This window comes from Triturus cristatus, chromosome 2_2 (genome assembly GCF_964204655.1).
Source record: "Triturus cristatus chromosome 2_2, aTriCri1.1, whole genome shotgun sequence".
In the NCBI taxonomy this organism is placed as follows: domain Eukaryota; kingdom Metazoa; phylum Chordata; class Amphibia; order Caudata; family Salamandridae; genus Triturus; species Triturus cristatus.
In genome coordinates, this window is record NC_140582.1 from 436,335,155 (window position 1) to 436,350,368 (window position 15,214).

Below are 15,214 nucleotides of genomic sequence, written 5' to 3' on the forward strand. Positions count from 1 at the left end.
AATGTCCTCATTTATAAACAATAGTCAAAGTGTCTCAGATAATCTTAGGACTTCCTCCTTAAATGCAAGTTACATTTTAAAATTGCACTCTGGTGAGTTCTACGCTTCATGGAATAGTCATGGCTAAGAATGAAAAAGCGAAAAGCATGAGAATCATGTACTGGAATGTCAATGGTTTAAGGGTCCCCTCTAGAAGAAAGAGAATACTAGAATATTTAAGATTATCTGATTGCAATCTTTTTTTATTCAAGAATCACATTTGCTCAAAGAAGAATGGACAGCTGTTTTAAAACATCAAAAATGGATAGAACATTGCATTTGTACAACTCAATCCTGTACAGTAAAAGGGGTCGCTATGTTAGGTGAATGTACGGTCGACCCCCTAGGAAGGTGGGCAATTGCTAGGGCTAAAATTAATGGCTCATGGTTGACTTTTGTAGGATACTATGGGCCGAATTTAAATGATCCAGCCGCTCTGTATACTCTACTTCTTCAATTAACCAAAATAAATGACCGTATTATACTAGGGGGTGATTTAAATTTGGTCTTAGACCCTAGTCAAGATTCAACCTCATGCAGAGTAGCAGTAAACACACAAAAAAGGAGAGTTGCCCTGAGGCAATTGATGTCGGATATTGGGCTCTTAGATATATGGAGAGAGATGACCCAAAAGACTAGGAAAACTGGAGGGAATTTCACTTTCCACAATAAAAAGTGTGGACATCGTTACAGAATTGACTTCTTCTTAGTTGACGTCGTTACAAGTAGAAATACCATCATGGTTAGCCATGTCCCGGAACATGTCAGATCATTCTGCAGTGATTTTAGAATTAGCTATGGATGTGGGCTTCCCTCCCCGAAGGTGGGCCATTAATCGAGCATTACTTTTAGAAAATACAGTAATCGATAAACTAAAATTAGAAACTAAAGGTTTTTTTTATTTTAACTTTAATTCCGCTTCCCCTCAAGTTGCATGAGACACGTATAAGGCTTACCTGAGAGGATTTTTTAACAGCCACATCCATTTCCCAATCTAAGAGAGTGCAAGAGGAGACCAGAAAGCTAGAAGCCGATATATATAAGCTTCAGGAGCATTTAGAGAAAGACCAGGGGAACCCTAATACCATAAGAGATCTAACAACTGCAAAACATAAGCTTGCTGACTTCCTAGAAATAATAGTTTTAAAAAAGTTTTACAAAAGTGGGATGCCAGCAAGCTAGCTCATCATGAATACGGGGAGGGTTGCAGCAAACTTCTTGCTTGGAAAACAAGAGTCGATCAGACAAGAAATTGGCTAAAGAATCTCCGAAGCTTAAACACCGGTAACTTTATTACGGATGACTCTGAAATCGAGAAGGCCTTCAATTCTTAAAAAACCTGTATACAGAAGAGACGGTACTTGATGAAGACCGTATGGAAGAATTCCTCTCAGAATTCCCTCCCTTCAAAGTAATGAAAAAGACCAATTAAACCGCCTCATATCTGTGGAGGAAGTTATTCAAATTATTAGTTCCTTAAAAAAGGGGAAAGCCGCTGGTCCCGACTCCATCCCTAATGAGATTTACATTATTTTAAAAGAAGAACTTGCGCCCTTTCTTTCTCTTAATTCATCCTTTACAGAGGGTCATAGCCCCCCCTTGTCATGGGAAGAAGCCACCATAACAATTTTATTAAAACCTAACAAAAATCCAAGATCCTGTGAGTCTTACAGGCCTATCTCACTCTTGAACTGTGACCATAAAATATATACTCAGATCATCACTAAACGCCTAGATAAGGTAATAGGACCAATAATACATCCAGACCAGAAAGGGTTTTTGAAAGGGAGGCAGTTCAGTGAATTGACACATGATTTAATTGGGGCGATAGATATGGCTCAGACTTTCAAGACCCCTTTAGCAGTAATGACATTCGATGCTGCTAAAGCTTTTGATCGGGTCAACTGGTCTTTCCTGTTTAAAATAATTCAGCACTTTAATCTAGGTGAAACGTTTTTGACAGCAATTAAAGCCATATACAAAAATCCATCTGCTAAAATCCTTATCAACGGTAAATTAACAAGATCAATACTAATAGGAAGGGGGACCAGACAGGGCTGCCCCCTTTCTCCTTTACTTTTTAATATCTATATTGAACCCTTTGCGTGTAAATCGAGAGCTTGCCAGAACATTACTCCCTTCAAATGCAATGGTTGGGAAAAGAAAATCAGCCTATACGCGGATGATCTTATAATATATACCACGAACTTAGAAAGATCATTTCCAGAGATATGGCCAGAGATAGAGAGTTTTGGAAAGGTTTCTGGATACTTTATCAATCAACAAAAAACAGAATTGATGAAATAGAATACTAATTTCAGGAGCATTTACACAAAGAAGGAAATCCGATATCTTGGTATCCAGATAGTTCAAAATATTGATAAGATAGCCCTGGTTAATTTCGAAAAAGTAACAAAGAAAGTCAGCTCACAACAACAATCATGGGGGGCATTTACACTTTCTTTCTTGGGTAAGTCAAATTTACTAAAAATTTCATTTTTACCAAAGTATACTTTTTTGTTTAATACTATCCCTTTAGATTTCTCAAAAATCTGGTTTAAGAAGGTGCAAGGGCTTTACTCCAGCTTTATGTGGGGAAAACAAAATTCAAGAAAAGCTCTAAAGAAATTTAGAATAAAAAAAGCTGATGGAGGCATAGCAACCTCCGATCTATATCTGTACTTCTGTGCTTTCCAATTAAAACATTTCCGACAACTGTTGATGGAAAGTTCAACTCCACTTTACAAAGCCCTTACAACCGAGTTCATTCAGCAAGCAGGGTGTTTCCTTCTAAAATTTGGCCAAAATATTTTAAAGAAGGTAAAATTGAAGATTTTGGTAGCAGCCACGAAGCTCTGGTCTCAGGTGAGACGACTTCTAAAAATTCCGTATTACAATGACATCGCACCGATCTGGGATTCCCCTGGCACGCCGCTGTGTTTGGAAGATGCCCTCGCTGCCCCTCTTCGTGTTTGTGGCATCACCACATGGGGGGAATTGATTGTTGACGCAGATCTTTTCTCATGTCCTCATTTCTCGGCGATCTGTGAGAATTTGGTTTCGAAATTTAAATATTATCAATTGTCAAGCTGGGTAAAATCAATAGGAAAGGAGTTAGAAGGGAACTCGGACTTGGCATCAAAGGGGGAACAGCCATTATAACGCGGTTATTACCACGCTGTGCAGTTACATCGCATGCGTTACAACGCATGCGATGTTACAACGCTATGCCATTAGAACGCAAGTCTGTACATCGACTTGCACTAGATGGCGTGCTAACATTACAAATAGTGTAGTTTACTATCCCAACACCTTCCCTACCGTTAAGTGGACTGGAGTTGGAATAGTAAATTACACTTTTTTAATGTCAGCACGCCATCTAGCGCAAGTCGATGTAAAGACTTGCGTTCTAATGGCATAGCGTTGTAACATCGCATGCTTTGTAACGCATGCGATGTAACTGCACGCGTGGTAAAAACCCGCGTTGTAATATCATACATCCCATCAAAGATATGCTCACGTCAAGAAAAATCGAAAGAAGTGGCAGAGTGGTACTGGCTATTAGTTCAGAATGGAGAAGCGATGCAGGCCTCATTTAGCGAGATCTGGAAGAAGGACCTGCCGGACGAAGACCTGGAGAAAACAGGGCAAGTATCTATGTCTCTCTTATGGTCGTATGTGAATTCTGCACCTTTAAAAAAGAATCACCTCTTCACAGTACACAAAGCCTATTGGACACCACAGAAAATATCGAGAATGGGGAGTCAGGAGATCAAGAAGTGTCCAAAATGTGGAGAAGATAAGGTATACGAGGTCCATATGTTCTGGAGCTGTCCTGTAATACACTCCTATTGGCAGAAAGTGGGTAAGACCATCTCAGATATTATGGGGCTTGAAATAAAACTAACTACATTGTCTATAATCTTTGGGATAATACCGAGGGACTTAGACGACCGCCCTTTAACAAAAAGGTACAACGCACTCTTCTTCACCCTGATTTTGTTGGCTTGCAGAGAGCTTTAATATTAAATGGATTCTACCCTGTTCCCCCACGGAAGAAGAATGGATTCACTCCATTCAGAGTGTATCCTCTCTAGATCAATCTGGTAAACAGAACAGAAAAAACAAATTTTGGGAAATTTGGGATAAGTGGGTGGAGACAGGTTCTTCTAAGGTAAAACACTAGAATTATTCATATTCTACTGGACCCCGGCCCCCCCATAGGTCTATTTCTCTTTCTCTTTGCCGATCTCTGGTATTTTTGTTGTTCCTTCTTCTTTTTGGTATTTATTTTCATGGTCCAATGATTAAGAATATGCTCTCAATGAGGCTTTGGTGGCAGGGCCGCCGTCACCTCCAAAAAGGAGGAAAGCAATGGTCTAACAGTAGAATCAAGATTAGGGGCTGCACGCCATCCAAGAGGCCTAAGGTGCGGCCCCGGAGATATTCAATATCATCCTCTCTCTTGTGGAGTGACCGGGCCCCTAACAATACTTTTGCTACTTGAGGGTGGTCAAACACTCCTTTCTTGAACTCAGACCATATCGTGGATAAATGAGGACTAAAAAATAAATAAAAAAAACTAAAAAAAACTCCCAAGCGATCTTGGTAATTTTTCAGCCGCGGCCCGTGCAGGTAAGAGCGGTGGGAGTTGAGGGGGCGGGATTTCGACAGACGACAAAAAGAGAAAATTAATTATTTATTTCATTTTCTCTCATCATCGCCCGTTTAAATCCCCCTCCACACGGCCCCACTGCCTCACCACTCTTATCTGCATGGGCAGCGGCTGCATTGTTGTGCTGCCTGACTCTACTGTCAACAGCGCGGGCCCCGGGAAAGAGACCCACTGACGTCCAGAGCAGCTGCTCTTCAGCTAGGTCCTGTCGATCAGAGGCACTCTCAGTGCCAGGAAAGCCGTCCCGCACTTCTATTGGGAACTCTGTCTTGTTGTTAGTAACTCTTGTTGTTAGTAACAGTGGGCCGAGAGGCTTTGTTGCTTTGGAAAGGCGGTGTTGGCTTCAGCAGCTGCACTGCGTGCCACACGGGCAAGTTGCCTTCTGCTAAGCTGCACACAGGGGACCCAGCTAGGTCTCCCCATTGAATTAGACAGGGTATGTGCCCCTTATACTTCATTTACTTGTGGTGCTGAACTTGGGGGCATTTACCCTACGTTTTGGGGTGAAACATCAAGAGGGGGCCCCGGCAATGAGCAGGGCTGTATTTAAAAGCAATGTGCCCAGAAAGTACAGTATAAAATCAAGTAGAAGCGCAGATGCTTCTGAGACTGTGATGGGTCGTATATACATTGATCATGATTTACATCTTAATTTATATTTGAATAAGCATATCTCTAAAAGAATTTATGATTTTCTGGTAACATCATGTTTTTATTTCATAACCTGTTGCATTTCATGCCTTGATGTTCTAATGTATACTGTTTTGGTTCTTGCACTGTCAGAATAAAGAGTATTACTTCAGGATTTGCATAATATGCACAGAACATATGATTCATGTCCTTTTGTTCTATGTTTTATGTACAATATACTACATATATTTGTATATAATTAAGTTTTGAGTCTCTTTTGTGGTATATTCACTGTGTTTAAGTGTGAGTGCGTTACGCAAATGCTTTACACATTTCCTCAGATGATAAGCCTGTCCGTTCTGAGCCAAGCTACCAGAGGGTGAGTACAGGTTATATTTGGTGAGTAATTTACTTATTTTGACTAGAGTGGTGGGTTCTGCCTGGCTTAGGTGCATACCCTAGCCAACCAGAAACTCCATATCTAGCATTGGAGATCATGGGTGAGGATAGGACTTGCAAGTGCGTTAAACCACAGTAACTCATTGTTGAACTACAATTCTGTACTTAGACCATTAAGTGTCTTTTCTCCTGATTCTCTAATTGGTCTTTTTTTGGTTTTGCCTGCACACCTCTTGCTCTGTGCTTGTAAAATCTACTGTTTTTAATATAAATCTTAAAAGGGGCTTTCATTGTCTTCTGTGCTTGCCACTTACTTTCCCTCCATTTCTATTGGTTCTAATGTGCTGTTTCCTGTTGTTCCTTGTATGTTTCTCTTATCAGTGTCCAGGGGCCTCATTCTCGCCCACATTGGTGGGCAGAATTTCTTTTATTCAGTTTGTTTACATTTACCTAATCTCTCTCTGCCTGCACCCATTTGAAGCGTGCAAGTACAACATGACAGTGGTGGAGGTAGGCAATCAGCAGTCTACAAGGGACACTCAAGTGTTAAAATTACTTTGGGTATTTGTGGTGAGCTGTCTGAAATTTGACATTATGTTTAGAGTGTGACATGTGCCAGGGGTGGACAATGACATTGCAGATATTTTGTCTCGTTCTCAGTGAGACAGATTCCATGGGCTAACTACGGAGGCAGAGTCTGGACCAGAATGTCACGGGAGCTGTGGTCAGTAGGCAACAGAGGATGCTTCAGCTGGTGTTAAAATCGCTGGCTTAGTCAATGAGGAAGACTTGTGGTCAGGCCTGGGGGGGGGGGGGTGTTAGATAGTGGGGCGCAGAAGTGAGGAGATGCTCAAGTTTGGACAGAAGACATTGTCCAGTTCATTTTGTAGTTGATTGAGAAGGGTTGGTGTAGAGTAACGATTGCAGGTAAACTAGCATGCATTGCATTTATGGTTAAGCTTTTGTAGGGCTACCCCCATCTGCTGGAAAGCTGGGAGACAGGATACCAAAGGGATGGGCCAGGGAAGCTGGGCGAGCGAGGATCAGGAAAAGACCTTTAAACTGAGAGTTATTCATTGTGATAATCAGGACTCTACCAGAGATATGCATAAGTGAGCACGGACAAGTGTTGTTCATGACGCTGATGACATGGATGTTTTTTGGGGCATTTTGGGTGTCTGAGCTATTGGGGGTGGTAGGGAGATGCGTGGAGTGATTTGGGAGGAAGTGTGTCAGTGTGCTGCAGGTTTACAGTTATGGTTGCACAAGTCTAAAACAGATCAGAGGGTTCATGGTAGCTTGGTTTTATTGCATATGCACCAGGTAGACAGTTTCTGCCCAGTGAAGTGGTCTGATGGAAATGATGGAAAGTGGGTTACTGCTTTTCAACTTCTGTCTGTATTAAGAAAAGGGCTGGTGCAGGTGGGGGTTGATGCAAACGGTTTTGGGACACATTCTTTTTGCATAGGCATGGCAACAGAGGCAAGACAGTGAAGATGGAGCAGAGCGGATATTATGGACCTGGGAAGATGGGCATCTGATTGCTTTCAGCGCTATGTTTGGGAGGAGGATTGCTAAGCATTTTTGCTGATGCAATTTTGTTGTACAACAGGTTTGGTTCCAGACCCAGAGGTCATGGGCTTGGCTGTGTGGATAGTGGGGCATTAGTTTATTAAGTGGGCGAAGCAGAGCAAACTCAGGCCCAATTTGGGATTTGCCCCCACAGGTTTAAACTGCGATGGCATGGTAGAGGGGATATGCGGTGGAAGGAACTATGCCATGTTTCAATAGATTGATGGCATGATGGCAGGGGGCCAGTTCTGTGCCATTTTGTTGCTGCACATGGTAGAAAATTATTTAGCTGTTGAGATTGGAGTAGCCTTCATGAGGGCAGTGAAGGATGGCGTGCGGGAAATAAAAAGGCAGTTGTCCGGATGCCACATTATGTGTACAGAGTTCATACATCAGAGGGTATGGCACAAGGCCATCATGCCTGCAATGATAGAGAAGGCAAGAAGGATGGTTAATAGAGAGCTGAGGGGTTTTTGCAGGAATGTTGGTATGATAAAGCATACAGATTCGAAATATGACGCTGTTGAATTCTTTACAAGGTGATGGTGTGCATCTTTCGTATTTTGGGATGGAACTATACTTGTTGCAATTCAAGGGGTGCTGGCTAAGGTATTGACTGTCTGTTAGTGTATGCGGGATGGGGGCAGAAAATGTCAGTCAGGGCCTTTTTCTGTGTGGCGGTTGGCAGACAGGTTGGCATGGTTTTGCCAAGTTTATTGATGGTGAGAGTGGTAATCCGCGCTGAGAGGGAACGGGTAGACAAGCTCACGCCTGGGTGAGCCAATAATTTTAAGGTTCATTAGCAAGGTGTTAGTTACAGGTGAATAGTTGCTGTAAAAATGTAGGGGAGGTTAAAAGGCCTCAATTACTGTACATCAGTTCAAGAGGAGGTACAGAAGTGTAGGTTTAAATTTTGTGGGGGGAGAGAGTTTTAGGGGTGGAGGGTAGTTTAAAATAGGTAACATACTGTATAGTGAGGTTTTAGTTTTGTAAGGTGATAGGCCAAGGGTTTATATTTGAGATGTGCACCTGTGTCAATAAAAGCCGCCTTTTTCCCACAGATTTGGCGTGTGCTGCTCCCCATATTCCCCAAAAGCAACAGTTCGAAAATCGTGGATGCATTTTTGCCCTCTCGTTTACCCTACCTGCTCAGTGAGCGTACATAGTCCTGTTAATGCAGATTTACATATTTGTTTATTTTTTTTGCAGAGTTTAATGTAGCACAAACATGACCCTACAGGATGTCAGAGAGCTGTACATGTGGCAGTCAGATCAAATATAAAAAACGCGATGCAGGAGAGACAGAGCAGAGCGCGAAAACCACAAATAAATACAGATACAGTATATTATTTTGGAGGATCATGACTCGAAGGAGTCTGCAAGTGAAGGTTGAGGCTAAATGACTGAAGATGACTAGTGAAGGAATATATTAATCAAACTCATTTTTACTTCCTTTTTGAAGAAGCTAGAGGAGGGGTTTGTCCAATTTCAGGTGGTAGTGAATTCCATATTCTAGGGGATAGACCAGAGACGGTGCGGTTGTACGTCTTCTTCTTTTTGAACTTCTGTGGCTTCCTGGCTTCAGCAGTGGGGAGTTCGAGCTTCTTGAGGAGTGACTACTTCCGGAAATTTCAAGGTTTTTGGCCAGGTAGACAGGTGTGTTATTGTGAAGGGCCTTGTGTGTCATACAAACTATCTTCAACTGGATTCTTACTTCAAACTGGAGCCATTTTAGATGGTGGAGGTCAGGTGTGATGTGTTTGAATCTTCTGGAACCAGTGATGAGCCTGGCAGCGGAGTTTAAAGTAGCTGTTAGTGGAGCCAGCTGTACTTTGGGTAAACCAGCAAGAGTAGTGCTCCCATAAACCAGATGGGAGATAACCAGGTATTGGACTGCTAACTGAAAGTCAGCCAGGGCAAGAAAGGTTTGATTTTCCTTAGTATATTTAGATGGTAGTTTGCTCCCCTAGCAGTGACACTGATATGATCTTGCATATTTAGGTGTTTGTCCAACGTTATACTTAGTGATCTAGTGGAATCTATCAAGTATGGGCCGTAGTTAAAAGCAGTGAGTTGCTTGAGCCATTCTTCAAAAGAGGAATAGAGTGATTGTGTGGTGTGAATGCAGTATTGAGGCTGTTGTGCATGAGGTGAATGCGGGTCAGCCATTGTTTTCTGTAGTGTGCAGTTGCACAGTTTGATGTCATCAAGGGAGGACATTTTCAAATATAGTTGTGTGTTATCATTGTACATGTGGTAATTAATGTTAGAAAGATTCAAATGTTCGGTGAGAGGTTCCATGACCAAATTGAATATGGTGGGAGAGACTGTGGATCTTCGGGGAACTCCAATCATGACTGGAATAGTGTCAGATAGGGTCAGTGTCATCTAGGGTTTGATTGACCTTGATTCTTTGTGTTCTAAAATGAAGGGAAGAAGCAAACCATTTTAGGATGGGACCAGATAGCCCCATCCTATTCTCAAGCAGGTCGATCCTGCTATCATGTTTGACCGTATCAAAAGTCGAAAACAGGTAGAGTACTATAAGTAGACAGGGTTTGTTTTGGTCTAACATTCTCAAGGAATCATCAACAATGTTTATTAGAGCCATTTCAGTGACCATTCTGAAGCCATATTGATGATGAGCAAGGAGTTGAAAATGTTCAATGTGTTTGCAAAGTTGAATGTGTACATATTTCTATAAAAGCTTTGCTAGAGTTGAGATGTTGGTAATATGGCAGTAGTTGTTGAGGTCAGACAGGTCTGCATTAGTTTTTTTTGGAATAGAGGTGACCCGTTCTATCTTTAAAAAATCGGGAAATATGCGCTGCGAGAGAGATGCCTTGACAACCTTGGTCCAAAGAGAGAGTTTGGAAGGACTGAATTGTTTGATGAGTTTGGCAGGGAGGGGATCATTGAAGTAGTTGGAGGGTTTATTGTAGTTGATACTGTAAGTAAAGCGTCTTCATGCAGGATTTTAAATTCCCTCTAGTTATCATTGTTTTTAGTAGTATAGACAAAAGTGCATTGTACCTGGGTTAACAGAAGCTTTGAGGCAAAAGCAGATCTGATTCAATCCTCTTTATTTTTTCAATGAAATAGGCGGATAATTTCTCACCGCTTGGCAAGAAACCAGTGTCTACCAGGTGTTGGTTAGTTTTGCTTGTTATTTGCTGATTGATGATTTCGCATAGTTTTTTGGGTCTGTTTTTGGCATTGTCTAAGTGCTTCCTGAAGTATTCGGCTTTGGAGCATTGGGCATGTTTATTGTAAACTCTTCTTGTTGAACTCAAGTGCTTGAGGTGTGCGATGGAGGGAGAGGTTCTCCATGATCTCACTGTGAGTCTTAATTTGCGTCTTTCCTCGTTAAGTATACAGTTGAACCAGGGTTTGGTGTGTCAGATCTATATTCTTTTTAACTGCTTCAGAGCAATCGTATCAAGTAAGCCTGTCATGGATTGTATGTAACGTTCTGTAAGATCATTCACATTCGTCATGTTTGTGGGAGGGTGTAGGAAGTTGCTGCTACTAGAGGTTAAGTCAGAAAGATTAATATTCCTCAATTCTCTGGACCAATATTTGAGATTAAGCGGTTGTCCCTTCTTTGTTGTCACCTTCTCCAGGATAAGGAAAGAGATTGTGTAGTGGTCCGACCAGTCACAGGGGGCTATGGATTTCAGTGGGATAGTATTAAATTTCAAGATGATTAGACCAAGGTTGGAGCCTCTATTGTTAGTAGGGCCACTACATGACTGGGTACCGTTGAGGTCCATGAAGAATGCCTTTAAGGTGTTCAGTAAGGGGTCATTAGAATCATCCCAATGTATGTTGAAGTCCCTGAGAAAAATATGTTTGATGTGCAGATTTGAGTAAGCAGAGATGGTCTTCATTATTTGTTAAATGAAAGGTAGGTTATTTCCATGGGGGTGGTAAATCATGTGAAGTTTGCAAACTATCTTATCATTGTTCCATATTTCGATACCTAGATATTCACAGGAGGTCATTGGCATATTTTGTGAATGTTTCAGGCTGAGCATGGAGCAGTAGATGCCTACTAAACCCCCCAACTCTTCCAATTCTATCAAGCCTGATGATGTCATAGTTGAGTGGGACTAGAATGTCCAACATAGATGGTGAGGTCTCATTCAGCTAGGTTTCGGTTAGTATTATGAGGTCGTGGTCTTGTGAGAGAGTGAGATCTGTGATTTCAGCTGTGTGTCTAACCGCCGATCTGCAATTGAGAAGCATAGATCTGAGATGAAATTTGGTTTCTGAAACTTCTGGGTGTGTTATGGGGACTTATAGGTTGTGTTAATTCAAGGTTCTGTGATTGAGGGTAGGTTTTCTAAGAGGGTTGGATGGGATAGTTTGTATAGTGAATGGTGCGGGTAATGGAATCCCTTCAGTAGTGGTATAAGATAGCAGGAGTGATGGAATGTCATCATCAGAAAGGTGGTCTGTAACTCCCAGGGGTCTAGAGATGGGATTGAGATGGGGTTGAGTTTTCCAGATAAAGTTAGGAGAGATTTCGATACACACAATTCCATGCGTTTGGCAATGACTCTCCTATTGTTATTCACATATGTTTGCTTCTACGACCATGATCTGCTGATTTATGTGTTACTAACTGCCCAACATTGTCTAACTGAAACTTTTGTTTGTAAAGCATTCTAACAATGGTATGGCACGAGCCAGGCTATACAAAACTAGAAAAAACGTTCCTGGCGTACCACCTTTACATACTGCGCTCTGCATGAAAGCAGCCTTCTAGATTACACTTTTGTGCACTCTCTACCCTTTTGTAGTGGCAGAATTCCAAATGTCATTTGCACCTGCGCAAACGGGATGTGTCTGGTTTGTGAATCAGGCAAGTGCCTTTCAACTGTTGTGCACATTGGCAGGAACTAACCTTTTTTTAATAAACCCAGGCACACTGGCTTATCAGGGCTGGCTTGATTTCTTGGCCATTAAAATAAATATGTACGTATTTTATTACTATTGGCAGCAGTGCACAACATATTTTTAAAGTTTGGTAAAGCAGATTAAGGATTGACTTTTTAAGATTGTTTGAAGTACGGAAGTTTTAACAAATAAATACTTTTGCCTGAGCCGAAGCTTTAAAATATTGATTGTTTGGCGGGCTTTTCAAGAGCTAGAAAGTTTGCATCAATCCCCTTGATTGAAACTGACATCTCCACATCTCATCAGAAAGCCCACGAAAGCCTTTGTTAAAATAAACTGTTTGTTCGTATGTGCTTTGGGTGAATAGAGAACACTGGCCTAGTGCCAAACATTAATTGAAATCATCTATAATGTGGCTGTTATGGGGAAAGGAAAGGGAAGTTCTACATTCAGTATTACAGCATGTAAACATGATTAAAACCGTACTTCTGAGCTGTGAAATTAGAGGAAACCCGGAATTACAAGAGATTTGCATGGTAATGTAATGGAAAGAAGGCTTTTAAATGTTAATCAGCTAATAATCAAAGCAATTTGATACTCACCAGTCAATGCCAACAATATGGGAGCAATTACAGAGTGAAAAAAGTAAAAGGCATATGAATTATTGTCATCCAAATACATTGGACCTATTTGTGAAATATTATTAAGTTATGAAAAGAATACTATTTTACAACAGTGGGAAACAAAGAGAAGGTGTCTGCCTGCAAACATAAATAATACATGTAATACTATTAGGTGTGATCTGAATTACAACCTGAAATGTATTCTTTATTAGGGTAAAAGTTTGACGGCTGCTGTATTGTTATATGTTCAACTGGATATACTGTATAAAACTCTATGACAAACGTACTCAGCTTGAATGCCTTCTGCATCTATGTCAGCTAAAACACTATGCAACAGTATCTGGAGGTGAAAATTAGAACACGTTTATTACTCTTGATTTAATTAGGCCTGGGCGAAATTTGAATTACGCTGGAGTAAGCAGAGTCATTTCAGTAATTCCGCGTTCCTCTGTGATCAGAATTACCGATTATAATATGATTATGACCGTTCGGGTAATTAGGTGCAATTAGGAAGAAAAAATCCTGCCAAAAGAACCTATTTAAGTACGAGTGGGTGCTGGTGTGGTTAGTTATGTTACATCGCATTTAGCGCTACTTTCTTAGTGTAAAATGCATCCTCACGTCCATTTTGGACGCAGGGATACATTTTGCTGTAAAAAACTAGCGCTAAATGCCAGGAGTACGTTTTGGGGAAATTCCAGCCAAATGCACATTTAGGGCCTAATTACGAGTTTGGCGGTCCAAGGACTGCCAGACCTGTGGCGGCACGCTGGTCCAGCCACCACCACACTGGTGGTCCGACCGCCCTATTACGACTTGGACAGTCGGACAGTAATTGGAAAGCAGGCTTCACCAGGGAACCACCAATTCCTGGTGGTTGTGTGGCGGTCAGGGGCTATGTAATATGCAGGTGATGCCCCTGTAGCACCACCATACATATTTCAAGTTTCAGGACTGGCTGCGGTTTCATGGAGGTCTTTTCTCCATGAAAAGGCTGGCGGTGCTGAAATAAATGGGGCCCTACAGGGGCCCTTGTGTCCCCTCAGCCTGGGGATGCATGCAGCATGCACCAAGGTTCCTGCACGGCATGGACTTTTGAGTCCATGCCGTTCAGAAACCCAGTGTGGCTTCCCATACTAATGCCTCTTTCAATGGCACATCTGCCTTTGAAAGACGCATAACAGTGGGGCTGCCCGTCCCTTGCCAGCCAGACCCAAAAATTGGTCTTAATTGGGCGGGCAGGTGGCAGCGACCTCCGGCGGAGTGATGGCGCGGCGACTGTTAGAAATGGGGGTCTATGGTTGGCAATGGCTGGCGCCAATGTCCAAATAGGGACCCTTCTTCCTAAGTCAGGGCAAGTGGGCTACCCCCTTTGACAACCCCTGCTCAACCCTGTGGTAACGTAGCATGAGCATTTAGGCCTATCTCAGAGGCAGTGTGTAAAGCATTTATGACCAGGCAAAATAAGGCAGTAACGACACCACAAAAGGACACAACTCAAGTAGGTAGAGAAAAATAATATCTTTATCTAAGGTTTAACTCAAGACTCTCAAAGCGTTTTAACAAGCTACAATGCACGTAAACCAGTAGGGACTCAAAAAGGCAATAACGTATTTACCAGAACGTGACACTGACGGAGTTCAAGGCCAGGGCCTACGCAACCCGTTGCACACCAGATACCTGCAGTTGAAAGGGGACACAGCACGCAGCTTCTCGAAGAAGTGAAGACGGTGAACGGCGGACTCCCATTGACCACACGTCTTGGCTGCAGGGGTCCGCAGCGTGCACCCACAAGGATTCGGGCACTCGGGGACAGGCGGGCTCCCAATGGCAGCAGCACGCAGCGGCGGTGGCCCGGGCTGTTGGTGGTGATAACTCTCGTCTTGCAGCTCCATGGTGGGCTCACAGTGGCAGCAGCTCTTTCTTAGCTGCGGCGGCCCACGAGATGATAGCGACAATCCTCGACACTGGTGAACAAGATGCGGGCACACGGCGGCGGCAGCTCTCTCTTAGCTGCTACGGCCCACAGGACAAATCACTATGAGGCAACGTTGGCAAAAGTGCGGACATTCAGCGGCAGCAGCTCTCTCTTAGCTGCGGCGGCCCAAAGGACGAATCACAATGATGCAAAGTTGGCAAAGGTGCGGGCACTCAGCAGCAGCAGCCCTCGCTTAGCTGCGTCGGCCCACAGGACGAATCACGATGATGCAAAGTTGGCAAAGGTGTGGGCATTCAGCGGCAGCAGCTCTCTCTTAGCTGCGGCGGCCCACAGTACAGATCACAATGATGCAAAGTTGGCAGAGGTGCGGGCACTCAGCAGCAGCAGCTCTCTCTTGCTGCGGCGGCCCACAGGACAGATTCCAATGATGCAAAG